Source organism: Bubalus kerabau, chromosome 1 (genome assembly GCF_029407905.1).
Source record: "Bubalus kerabau isolate K-KA32 ecotype Philippines breed swamp buffalo chromosome 1, PCC_UOA_SB_1v2, whole genome shotgun sequence".
NCBI classification, from domain to species: Eukaryota; Metazoa; Chordata; class Mammalia; order Artiodactyla; family Bovidae; genus Bubalus; species Bubalus kerabau.
In genome coordinates this window covers 39256738-39270540 of record NC_073624.1, presented here as the reverse complement: position 1 = coordinate 39270540, position 13803 = coordinate 39256738, and the positions used below count along the sequence as shown (strand labels likewise).

Below are 13803 nucleotides of genomic sequence, written 5' to 3'. Positions count from 1 at the left end.
AACCCAATCAAAAGTGAGCATGGTGTACTTTCTGGGAGGCTGGATTATAACAGAATATGAATTAAGAAAGCTGCTGCTGCTGCTGCTGCTAAGTTGCTACAGTTGTGTCTGACTCTGTGCGACCCCATAGACAGCAGCCCATCAGGCTCCCCCGTCCCTGGGATTCTCCAGGCAAGAACACTGCAGTGGGTTGCCATTTCCTTCTCCAATGCATGAAAGTGAAAAATGAAAGTGAAGTCGCTCAGTCCTGTCCGACCCTTAGCGACCCCATGGACTGCAGCCTACCAGGCTCCTCCGTCCATGGGATTTTCCAGGCAAGAGTACTGGAGTGGGTTGCCATTGCCTTCTCCTAAGAAAGCTGAAACATTGTCAATTGTGTTTTTGTCTGGCTAAAGGAAAGACTGTATTAACAGAAGGTCCTCAGTCACTCAGTCATGTCCAACTCTTTGTGGCCCCATGGACTGTAGCCCATCAGGCTCCTCTGCCCATGCAATTTTCTAGGCAAGAATTCTGGAGTAGGGAGCAATTTCCTACTTCAGGGGATCTTCCCGACCCGGGGCTCAAACCTGCATGTCTTGTGTCTCCTGTATAGATGGGTGGATTCCTTACCACTAGCACCACCTGGTGAGCCCGTTAAGAGAAGAATATTACATTAATCTGTTGGGGGTGGGGACAGGAGTTTAACAAGCAAGATTTTGCCTGTATTCCCCAACACTGTCTGAGACAGAGACAGTGCTCTGGACATGTCTGGCTAACTATGTCCAGAGCACTGCTGGTAGGTGTATCCTTATTACAAAGAGGCTCCATCAGCTCTCCTGGCTCAGTGACACTCCTCATTAAGATGACCTATTTTGATTAGAATTAACCACTTCCCAAGTAGACTGTCCTACTGGGGTGACAGTGTGCTGACCAAATTATGAAGTTTCCGTTCTACTCACAGTGATATTAATAAATTCATTAGTTGACATCTTGCTTCTCTGTCAGTCTCCTGGTCACTTGCTAAATATTAAGTAGATTCCATAATCCCAAATATTTCTGGACACACACATACACACAAATTGACATTTATGGAACTGGAAAAGCAAAGTCTATACATTAAGTTGTGTCATTCTATATCCAGGTACCACAAACCTGTGAAGTCCTGTTTCTCTGTACGATAACTGTACTTTATCTAAAAGTGAACCACACATTTTAAGAGAGAAAACTAACAAAATATAACACATGTGGAAGAGAGTAGTCAGGAAAGTAAAAAGTCTGAAATCCCTGATATTTGAACAAATTTGAACACGCTTAGCTTGAGACAGAGAAGATTGAGACAGCTGTCCTCAGTCGTCACTCTTGCTGTTGTTTAGTTGCTTAGTCGTGTCTGACTATTTGCGATCCCATGGACTATAGCCTGCCAGGCTCCTCTGTCCACGGGATTTCCCAGGAAAGCATACTGGAGTGGGTTGCCATTTCCTTCCTCATTCTTTCAGTGATATGAAATTATCTCTAACTCTGTGATGAGAATCAGTTGAAATCTGCGTAATGAAGAGTTTTTCAATTTATACTGTCCCAGGCCTGGCACAGGCATGGTTCAGTAAGTCTGGACACATGGGAAATGTTCTCAATGTTAGCTATGATTGTGTTGTATTACAAGATGCTGTGGGAATGCAAAGGAGGGGTACCTAACTCTGAACAAGAGGTGCGAGATCAAGGAAGGCAACCTCAAAAGTAGAGATACCTAAGCAGGGTATGAAAGAAAGCACGGGAGTTACCCAGAAGAGTGTGGGAGAAGAATTCCAGAAAGAAGCATGTAAGATTCAAGGTCAGAGAAAGCTGCAGAGGTGAGTAGAGGGGGTAAGGAAAGAGAAGGCTAGAAAAGCAAAAGGGCACCACTTCTGGAAGGGACTCAGGTCACAGGCCATGGTAAGGAATCCGGTGGAGATGATGGAGAATCACTGGAAATTGTAACTGTGGGAGTTACATAATCCGATTTATGTTTGAGAACCCTTTTGGCAACCACACATAAAAGGGACTGGAAGAGCACAAGGCTGGTAGCAGAAAAAGACGGTTATTTCAATAATTTGGAGTCCACATGAAGATACTGACATTGTAGAAAGAGCCGAGATGGGGACTTCCCTGGTGGTCTAGGGGCTCAGACTCCATGTTTCCAGTTCCAGGGGCCCAAGTTCGATCCCTGAAAGGGAACTAGATTCCACATGCTGCAACGAAGAGTTTATGTGAGTGATAAACAAGAGGAGAGTCAAGGATGATTTCCAGCTTTACGGCTGGGACAACCAAAGAGAATAATACCGTGCACTGGAGGAGGTAAGAAGCCTGAAACAGATTCTGGGAAAGGAGAAGGTAACACTGAGTCTTCTGGAAAAACACCCAGGTGGTGATGTCTACGAAAGATGAGCCATTGGAGTCTCAAGCTCAGAAAAGGGGTCTGGTTTGAAAGTCATCATCAGAGTAGTCACTGAAGGAAACATCAGAGCCTATGAAATCATCCAGACCCCAGAGTGTGAGAAGTAAGCAGAGGGTTGGGGACAGAAGGCTGGAGAATACCAATCACTCAGGACAATGAAAGTCAGTGATTTCATGATCTGTTAAGTTTCTTTTCTTTGCAAGGAACTGAAATATTTAGGCAAAGACTAAATACCCACTTACCAAGAATTAGGGGGAATTCACAGCACAGAAATGGACTATCTGACTCTATAGGATCTTTCACCTCTGAAAATGAGTCAAAGACTTTAATTCAATCTAGTATTTCTTACAATCTGAGAAAACTTTTTATCACCACTACAGAAAAACTAAAATCATACTTTTTTTTTTTCATACTTAATTTAATTCTTTGGCCATGTTTGTCCAAGGATGAAAAAACACTTTGAGGAACTTAAGTTTCTTGTTTGATAATGTCTCCATAAAGGGAAGGAGTCCCTGACTGACCAAGACAGGAGAGCACAGGCTCTCACCTGATTTCTTGTTCTATGTTCCCCTCTATGGGTCCTGTTATACAGTTGGTATCTGGATGTAGTTTTACCCAAACACATGTGCCTACTTATTCTTCCTTTCCCTTTCTGTCACCCTGTGCCTGACTGGGGCTAGACTTAACCTATGGTTTTAAGTCTTGAAGGTTTTCCAAAATGTAGCTATAATTTCCACTAATATTTAAAGTGTATTGGCTTTTGTTTCCCTTTCTGCTCAATTCTAAAAACAGAGACACGGGTATATAAACACATTTTAAAAAATTAAATCCAGAAATGTTTGATTAAAACAAATTGTCATTTTTGGCACAACAATATACCCAGAGTATTTTTAGAGAGGACTTAAAATTTCACCTTAAAAAATGACACTAGTTCCACCCAGAGACACTTGGAACAGGTGTCAGAGATATTTGACCTCTTTCAACCATATGCACCTTTCTCCTGCCCCCGGTCAAAACCTGTCCTGCCCCTCTGCACGCCTTCTCTTTCTTCTCCTGCCCTTGTCTTTTGCTTTCTTCCTGGCAGTACCCATAAACTTTTACTACCACTAATGGCAGTAAAGCTAACACAGCTGCCACCCCCCCAACCCTTCACCTAGAAATACAATGGGTATAAATCTAACTGGAGTCTACAATGAACTTTTTGGTTGTCCTTAGAAAACAATTTAACTATATTCTGTGTCAGTGGCCCAATCCACAGGACAGGAAAACAAATGGCTGCAGCAAGTAAACTTTTGGGGAAAGAAACCACAAGTGCTTTTTAGCTCTAGCAGTCTAATGGGGAGGCTCCATGACTTGCAGATGCAGGTTTCTAAATGAGCAAAACAGAGAGAAACAGGACAAACTAGAGGTAACAGTTGACACCATTTGAAGTCTAGAGTCCTACTAAGTAATTACAACACAATAAGCATTAGAGAAGATGGTGAAAAAAAAAATCAAGGCTAGATCCAGAATAAAAGGACTTCAGCACTAGATATTACAATTCTGGGAAAGTTTTAGGGGCACCATAAAACTTTATGGGAAAGGTAAATAAGTATGTTCCTCTCAAGTCAGGTGCTCTTGAAGCTGTGTTCTGGTGCTGCACTCTCATACAACAAGCTTACTTGCTCCACACATTCATCAAAGGAAAGGGTTTTAGGATTTTTTTCCTCTCTGGCTAATGGTATCATTACCTTTTCTGTTTCATTTCACAAAATGGGAGCAAGAGACAATGTATCCCTGGCAGCCGACTTGGGAAACACAGCAGAGGTGCTTTCAGGAGGCTATAAGAGGCAACAGAAACAGTTCCTTACAAAAGTTCAGAGTGCTGAAGCTAAATAAACTAAATATGGAAAAACACAGCAAATAAAAAGTTATTTTACCAGGACAAGTTCATTTATCTTACCTAGCCTCTTGTCCCAACACTAAAGTAATCAATCCCTAGTCTCTAACATTCTTGCTATTATATCTTCCTCCTGCTTGCTGGCCAGAAAAACTCCTACTCACCCTTCAAGTCTAAGCTCCAACACCACCACCTCCCTGGAAACCTTTGATTCTCCGACAGGTGCTCCTTTTCCTTTCTTCCTGATGCTCTTTCATTACAGCAGCTATATGCTATTGCAATTATCTCTAAACTTTGAGGTAGCTCGGCAGCTGCCTGCCTGCTTTGAGGGTACAACTCGTCTTTCCATCCAGCTGCCTGCCTGCTTTGAGGGTACAACTCGTCTTTCCATCATTGCATCTCCTGGAACAGGACACAGACCTCACATGTAGTCACAGGGGCAAAGAACTCCCTATGTCTCAACATGAAGGGCCAACACTCACCCATCCAAGTCTCCTTTCCAATCCCACCAGGTTTATTTATTTATTTTTTCAATATAAATTTACTTATTCCCACCAGGTTTAGAAAATTTCACTATGAATCCTTTTGGAGAAGGAAACGGCAATTCACTCCAGTATTCTTGCCTGGAAAATGCCATGGACAGAGGAGCCCCGTGGGTGGGCTACAATTCGTGGGGTCATGAAAGAGTCAGACACAACTGAGCATGACTGCAATCTTAGATTATTTAAACCAGCCTCTTCCTCGGTCTTTCCATTTCCAGTCCATCTTCCCTTGAATCCATCCCATATACACTACTGCCTCTGTAATCTTACTAAAGTAGAACTTTAATTAAATGTACCAGGTTGCACAGTTGATGATGCAGAGAATGAAAAGCTGAAAAACACCTGTTCTCTAAGCTGAATGGGCTCAAATCCAAAAGGGCAGAGAAAGAAGTAAATAATTAACACAAAACTCATCAGGTGTTATAGAGATATTTCAAACTCATGCTAATCCCTCCCCTGGCATGTCTTTCACTCATAAATGGACAATTTCTATTTCACTTGATATAGGAAGCCATTCTAATCTCTCCAGCCTGAAGCACTCTTTTCTCCTTCTGTTTCCCAGTACCCTGTTACTTATCACTTTCTGCTTGATTTACACTTATTTGTACTCATACATTATGTCTCTTACTGGATTGAACCTTCCTAAATAGAAGGGCAATCCCTTTCACGTGTCTCTATTTTGCCACGGTACCTAATAAAGTGTCCAGTTGAACTGTGATGATTAAGCTCATGAAAATATTATGAGTCTGTGATTCCTTGAGGATTTGCCAGTATTAAGAATATCAGTGGGTCAAATAATACGCACAATTCAAGGCTGAAATTTTTCCACTTTCGCCACCAAAATACAAAGTCTACTCTGTTTGGCAAAGTAATAGTGGACATAAGGAGAACATCCTCAACCAGATTTGAAAAATGTGTCCAAATGCAATGGGTCACTACTGTAAAAACACAACAAAAGGCAACTCCCCAGTCTCTAAAGTCAGCCCCTGCTTACACATACAGAATCATTATGAAGGGCAAACATGTTATGGCGTTTCCGTAATGGGGGCAAGTCAATGGACAAGTGCTCAGCTAAGTAAAAATGTCCACAGCTGGGCAAACACTAAATTTAATAAAGCAAGATACATGTACATGATAGTATTTCAAAAATGGATCATTCAATAAACTCTCTGATCACTCAAATTCCATAGGTGAATACTTGTAGCTTGTCCATCCTTTAAAGCTTATAATCGGTTTCCTAAAACATAGCTACTGGAAAACTCCTCACCAAGCCCTCTTTCTTTAATTTCACTTTTGAAACAGTATCTATCCTCCCTCCACCCATTCCTTCATCATAATTAATCTAGTTAAATCCAACAGCTGTGTGCAGGATGAGGCAGACAGAAACTTAACTATCACTCACCTGAACTGTAAGAATTGAGGATTTAAAACAGTTTATGATTCAAAATGCAGAACTAAAATTCCAATTTCTCAATTTTGACCAAAAAAGCTCAAAACAGTAAGACCCTTTAGGAAAATGCTGTACTACAATGATATATATCTGCTCCCAACTGGCGTGAAATCAGAACATTTGATTACATCATTTATTTCAGCATTAAAATTGCTGAGGCCCAAAACTGTCTCATCAACTAACTTTGCAGAAGCCTTAGCAAACTACCTTTGGCAGCTTTTAATCTAAAGACACAAATTTAAGTTTGCTTTGAGGATTAACCAAGAAAATGTCTAAAAATGCTTTATAAGACTCTAAAGCACAATACAAACATAAGGTGTTACTAGTATTCTTCTTATAGTTAGCTCTCGCCAAGAGCAGGTCCCCCCTTATAGGAAATCTGGGCAGAGCTGAAGTTATTTCTGTATACTTTTCCCAAAGGAATTTATGTTCTATATCAAAAATGTAAATAACTCCTAAAAAAAGGAGGGAGAAGAGGAAAGAAACAAAATTCAGGTGAGACTAGAAGGAGAAGGTAAATTAAATACCACAGGAGAAGGTTTTTGTAATAAAATAAAACAATATAAGAGAAAGCAACCCTGGATCTCAGAGATCAGTTTCTAACCCTGCCACTTAACTATTTACTCAGCTACTCCTGTGGTCCTGGTCCCTTCACCCCACTGGGCTCCAGTTTCCTTGTTTGTAACTAGAGATAACAGCTCAGACAGTTGCTGTGGGATTAAATGAGATAATATTTATATAAAGTACTCCGTACTATATCTGCTACATAGTAAGTATTAAGCAAATGATTACTGTTGTTGGTAAAATTATTACTAGACCTGTACCCTGATTGGTGACATTCAGGGAGAAAAAGGAGCCAAGAGCATGTCAGTGGGGAAGATGAAATACAGAGAGCTAAGTCTATATTCCACTGCTGGGTGACAACATTTGGAAAACATGGATTACCACAAAGCATTTTTTGTATTAAATATACAAGTTACTTACTGTGCTTCCAGGACTGCTGAAGAATCTAGAGAAGCGTAGCCAAAATCTCCAAGTCATAAAAGCTGAAGAGCAATGACTGTATAGAAGGAGAACAGGACAAAAAAAAGTGCTTAGTGCAATTTTCCAAATATTCATAGAAAGAATGAAAGTGAGGTTCCATAGCAAAGCTACCACAACTCTGCTGACCCAAAATAGATGGTTTCAACATCATGTAGAATCATTTCAGTTTCTACCATCTTGTTTTTTATTCTGGGGAAGTGGCTGTATCTGTGATTGATTTTGAGATGATGTGTGTGTGTGTGTGTGTGCATGCGCATGCATGTGCTCAGTAGCTCAGTCATGTCCAACTCTATGCAACCCCATGCACTGTAGCCCATCAGCCTTCTGCATCTATAGGATTTTTCCAGGGAGGAATACTGAAGTGGGTTGCCATTTCCTCCTCTAGAGAATCTTCCTGACCCAGGGGTCGAACTCGCATCTCTTGCATCTCCTGTGTTGGCAAGTAGACTCTTTACCAGTAGGGTCACCTGGGAAATCATTATTAACGCCATCATATTTGATAACTGCAAAAACAGTAAAAGTGTCCTAAAATTAGGAAGAAGAGGAATTGAATCCCCTCCTGAAGCAGATGAAGAGATAGCAAATAATTGTAAAAGGTGAAAAACACTGGACACTGCCTTTGCATATGAGCTCAGCGTCTTAAACACTCTAACATGTGCAAAGTCTGCATCCATGGATGTTAAGACCCATGTCACCAATCAGAGATCTGATGTGAAAGTAAGTGAAAGTGTTAGCCATTAAGCTGTATCTGTTTGCGACTCCATGGACTGTAGCCCACCAGACTCCTCTTCTGTCCATGGAATTCTCCAGGCAAGAATACTAGAATAGGTACCGATTCCCTTCTCCAGGGGATCTTCCCAACTCAGGAATCAAACCCAGGTCTCCTGCATTGCAGGCAGATTCTTTACCACTGAGCAATATGGGAAGCCCTATGGAACCAATAAGAATCAGCAAAAGACCAGGAAAACAGGAAACATTCCATATGGGTGGCCAGAGAATCAACACCCACTTGGGTTGTCAACCTGTCTAGGGTTAATTCAGGGGAAGGCAAAGAGCTTAAGAATTTAAAAGCTGAGCACAGTCCAAGTACTACTGTCATAAGCCACAGACAAATTCCCAAAGTTCGAGGCCTTTCTGAATTTACACAACATCAGCATGAACGGTCAACTCACTATCTGACCTGTAACTGCTAAGGTCTGAGGGAGGTTACAGCTCTCAGTGGACTTTCATTGGAGACAAAACTAGCCTATGATGGGAAAAGATGCCTCCAAAATTACTATCAGCAAGGAGGCGAGGGTATGTCTGGTTTCCTTTTGAGTTTGCCCAACTCATACTCCTCCTTACTGAGAATAACCTTTCAAAATAAAACCTGTACTTAAAGGAATGTGTAATTTTTCTTTTTTAATAACAAAGCAGGGTAGACTTAAAAGCATCTCCCTGAAATTATGGGCTGAAGATCCCCAAAATTTTGTCAATCAGGTGGTGATAAATGGAAATAATATGCCATCACTACCAATTCAGGCGTGTGGAAAAACATTTTTTAATGTGTTTTGCAATTTGCGTCTTACTGTAATAATATAAATACACTGAGCTCTAAATCCTGGATTTTGTTCTGCCACTTTTTCCCATTAGGTTTTAACCTTGTCAAGGTTTCCTACAATCTACCACACTCACACAAGGAGAGGATACTTATATTCATTCATAAAAACTGCGCCCCTAGAGCTCTACTTAATACTACGAGTACAGCTGATAAGGGCTCTCACAAAGGTACGTATCTTGCTGGGAGGAAAGGACAGCTAAGTATCCATATGGTTAGTATGGTCTAATGATAATTTTTTTCCCCTTATCTTTAAATTCAATTTAAAGTGACTTCAATACCTAACCAACAAGTGCAAACCACTCCTGAAACTTCTTAAATAAAATCAGTTGGACCATTCATTCAACAAAGAAGCATTTACCAAGTAGCCTAGTACTGGGCCCAGTGCACTTCTAGAGTACCTTTTATTTCACAACCCCAAAGAGCTTTCAAAGTTGCCCTAACATAAAAGTATCAGTGACTGAACTTCTCTCATTTTATACAACACTATTCAAAACACTGATTCAAGTGTTCAACACTATTCAAATTCACTGATTATAAATTTAGCTGTTGTGAAAATAAAAAATAAAAAGGGCTGCTGAGACTGACGTTCAATAATTAACTAAATTCCAACTTCCCAATTCAATCCAAAAAATACCCAGTGCCAAGTGGTTTTAAAAAATTACAAGCCAAAATATACAATGATTCAAACATTCCACTAGGCAAAGGAATTAACATAGTTACAACTTCTCTCTTGTAAACCCTTGCGGGTACTGCTACTAGGTAATGAATCAAATTTATCAAAACCCCACTCAAGGATTACACCGTAATGTGCACCAAGAGCAATTTCTAAAAATGGAGTCAGTATCTAACATGCCCAAAATAACGTATTTACCTGGGTTTTCACCACTTTGGAGCTCTTTCTAGAAAACAGGTCCCTAAATTTAGGTGTCAGATGAATGCATTTTCCCAAACCAACATCATCAAAAGTGGGAGAGAAATCAAGGAGACTGGTTAAGCACAAGGATACAAGTCAGAATTCCTGGGTGGGAACCCCTGCTTTACCATTTTCTAGATACCTCAATTACTCTGTCTGCAAAATGGGAATAAAAACATCCACTCCACACAGTTGCTCTAAGGATTAAACCGAGGTAGATTAGCACGGTAACGGCTTAGGAGCAAGCAGCATTATATAAAGTGTTTGTTTATGATGATTATCATATGACTAGATCATCTCAATCATCTACACAAATGTCTTTCCCTGATGAAAGCCTTCTTTAATTGGTCTAGTAGAATTTAACCCCTTCCTCCTTGGCTTCCCCACAAAATGGATTGTGTATTATAGTTATTTAGGAATATCTTCTTCCCATCAGGTTAAAGACAAAAGACCACAGTTCATCTGAGTGCACAGGGCAGCAAATACTACTCATTGTTGCCCTTCAGTTCCTTCTCTCTAAAGGTTCTGAACAATAATACTGTGTCAATCAATTAGAAAACATTTACCTGGAGAAAGGAGCTTTATGTAATCAGCACACATTAGTACCGGACATACCTAGGTAAACACTCTCTTAAGACTTAAACAAAAATTTGGGAGGTAGGGAAAAAGGATTCACTTCATATCTTTTAACTACTGACCAAGGTTATCTTTTTAAATTAATTTTTTAAATTTCTTATGCTTTAAAAGCTCTCTCATTATTTCATTCAAAAAGTCTATGGTGTTTTTAATATAAAAATACAGTAGCATAGTTTCCACATATGTCAAGTCAACCTAATCATAACTTACCCATCTGCTAATTTTAACATAATCTTGGGGTTGCTAGATGACAATATGCTTGCCTGATTCACCCTCCGTTGTTTATGTAAAATAAAATCATTTTCACATTACATTGAGATGCAGAACTTTCTGGCTTTGATTTGTGCCCTTTTCTGTCTCTCAAAAAAGTGCCACACACATGCAAAAGAGCCTCCAGCTTATCCCAGATCACTGGGAAAACACTATCTGAAGTGTTATCCAACTTTGCTAACATGATGCTGCAGCCCGAACTTTGAGAGGACAGGACTTTTCTGAGAACAAATGGCTGAACTGAGGCTGCTGCTTTATTATCCCTTTCTACAAACTGTGATTCTTCCTTTGTTTTTATAGTGTGTTACCTTTAGAAATTAATTTTTTCAGCATAAAAACTGCTGAGGACACCTTATTTGCACAAATATTTCTGGTCTCCATTCTATGATTTATTTAAAAAGAAACTCAAAAACAAAAGGCTAAAGAAGAATTGCACTCATTTAATGTGGTTTTCCTAAGTCTAATTTTTTTTTTCATTCCCCAGTGGCAGGGGCTTCCAAAGGATTACAAAGACAACACCCAATTTGTTTCTCATTCTAAACATATCCCAAGTAAACGGGGAATGTTATTAGCCATCTGAACAAGGAGAACACCACAAATGCTAAGCCAGATTAAAAAAAAAATTTTTTTTTTTTAATCCATTGTACTTCCTCTGAGATCAGAATCTTTTACAGAAAGGTACTCTGACAAGTCTATGCAATGAAAAAATGCCATCATAATTTAAACATCCTATTTTGGACGAATTTCTCTCCCTTTATATAGTCACAAGAATGGTCAATTCACATACAATACCTCTCAGCTCCTGGATAGACAGTATAATAAACTTAATTGTTTTATATATCCTGAGGCATACAAAGAAAAACCAAACACAAAGAGGCTTCCAGTATCTTATATACATTTATGACCGAGACAAAGAACTTTCAAAAACCTGCCCTCAGTAAGCAAAACTGGGCTTAAACAACACTAAACCCTGCCTTAAAGTAAGGAGACCTGATAAGCATAAGGCCTAACCCCGACCTCAACTCACAACCCCCTAAAAACCAAGTCTCACTCCCAGCCTACAGCTAGGAGGCATAACTGAAACACTTAAAGCTGTTTCCTCAGATTTTAGTAGTATTAAAGCTAATACTCAGGCCACCTTTTCCAAGCAATTGGCTTCTATCAAAACTTATCCCAAGTTGCGTGAAATAGACAGGAGCGTTGGCTCTGCATTTTATCAAGTGAGGAACACTAGCATCATACTTTCTGGACCAGCCACTACTCTCTGCACCACCAGCTCTCCCCGCCCCACTCCCCACTTCTTTTTATGTCTTTCCTCCAAATCCACAATCCGAAAAGCGGTCCCATAAAACAAAAGTAGTATCAGTAAACGGGAGGCCACCGATTTTGAAAATAAAGTTAGTTCTTTTGCTCTCTACCTGGCAACTTTTAAGGGTGAAATGTTTCCTTCCTCCATCGGACACAACCTTCCCTATTTTAACCCATACCAAACAACCACTCGTTCGTCCCCTCGTAGTAAAGGTGAAAAAAAGGGAGTGGGAGAAAATGATGGTGAAAAGAAGGGTCTAGGATTCCAGCGGTAGGGTCCGATTTTTGAGAGACCGACTTTAAACACTCCTTGGCTTCTGGGAGCTGGACGTCTTTTACTGTGTCTATTTGAGAAATGTTTAGCAATCTGACGCATCAGTTTTTAGGAATGGTACACAAACAGCCCCCACAATCTAATAGCCATGCCCAGAAGCCTTCCCCTCGCTGGCATCGGCTGGAGGGCACCGGACGGGAGAGCAGGGGATACAGGGGAAGGTCCACATTTGTTATTGTTTATGAAGCCCAGGCAGGGACAGAGAGCCCGGGGCTCGGGGACCGCGGAGGGGAGAGGCCAAAGGAGCCAGGAAGGACAAAGATTCCTCCCCGGGCCCCAGGCCACCTCTCCGGACACCGGGGGCCAGTATCACCCCAAGGAACAAGAGGGCCAAGGCCGTCACCGGAGCTTCACCGGAGATATTTCCAGCCTCGAAATCAGCCCGGCTTTCCCTGGACACCCTAAGACACATATGATCTTCTCCTGATCCGTCTCTCAGAGTTGGGGCCGGAGGGGCAAGCCGTACCCCCTAGCCTCCTCCGCGAAGAAGCGCCGCATCAGCGCACTCACCTGCCTCCGGTCGCGCCCGCGGCCGGCTCAGCCTCCGCACGGACCGCAGCCGGCCCGGCGACCGTCTGCTGCCTCTGCCCGCTCCGCCCTCGCCCCGCCCCCGGGAGGTGGGACCCGCCGCCGCGGAGCCGGAATCTCGGGGCGGCCTCCCAGAACTCTCGCGAGCCCTTCCTCCTCCGTTTCTAGGAGGCTCGGCCTGTCCCTGACGTCATACGCAGCACAGCCGGAAGTAGCCTTCTGTCGTCAACGCAGGCACCCCCACACACACACACGCCCCACCTACCTGCGCCCGGTGAATTCCTGACTAGCCCTGAAAGAGTTGTTCGAAGAGTGACCGCCTCCCTTCCTCATCAGCCTCACCTCACCTCCCTCTTCTCTGCTGAAAGCTAGAGAGTTCAGGCCACTCTTGAGTGACCCAGGGTGTTGCCACATTGGTTACGTGTCCTACATGTCGCCAGAGTTTTTCTTGATGCTTCACAATGCAAAGTGAGTATTAAAGATAAAAGGGAGCTTAGACATCATTTCTATTATTTTTTTGGAACCTTTTGCAGAGTAGGAAAATGTGGTCAACAAAAATGGATTGGCTGATCGTGTTGCCTAACTAGTTAGTAAGTCAGTGTTCCTTGACCCTTTTTCTTTTCCATCATGACTCGATTGTAGAGACTTGAGAGGGATTCACATTTGGAAAAGCTACAAACAACAACAACAACAACAACAACAACAACCCCCAAAACTGCAGCATTCATGAAAAATTTTCTTGCGTCATCTTGGAAAATCCAAAGTAACTGACAGTACTGGGCTGCTGTTTGTTTAGGATCAGAGAACTATGAGGAAAATCACCTGTACTATGACTCAGAAAGGACGGCTTTGGGAAGGTGATGCATTTGAGTTTTTATTGAGCAAATCA

The 13803-nt window shown here is 41.6% G+C and overlaps 1 protein-coding gene across 2 annotated transcripts in view; it reads right to left on the bottom strand.

Annotated features, from left to right (window-relative positions):
- Positions 1-12995, bottom strand: part of STK38L (serine/threonine kinase 38 like) — an 80039-nt gene extending 67044 nt beyond the window's left edge. Inside the window, exons 1-3 of one of the 2 annotated variants that reach the window (XM_055572567.1) lie at positions 12897-12995; positions 7266-7341; positions 4141-4230 (exon numbers count right to left, since the gene is read on the bottom strand). The gene's annotated coding sequence lies outside the window, so the exon portion shown is untranslated. The remainder of the gene's footprint in view (positions 1-4140; positions 4231-7265; positions 7342-12896) is intronic. The other variant, XM_055572555.1, reaches the window with a different exon arrangement.
- Between the last annotated feature and the right edge of the window lie 808 nt (positions 12996-13803).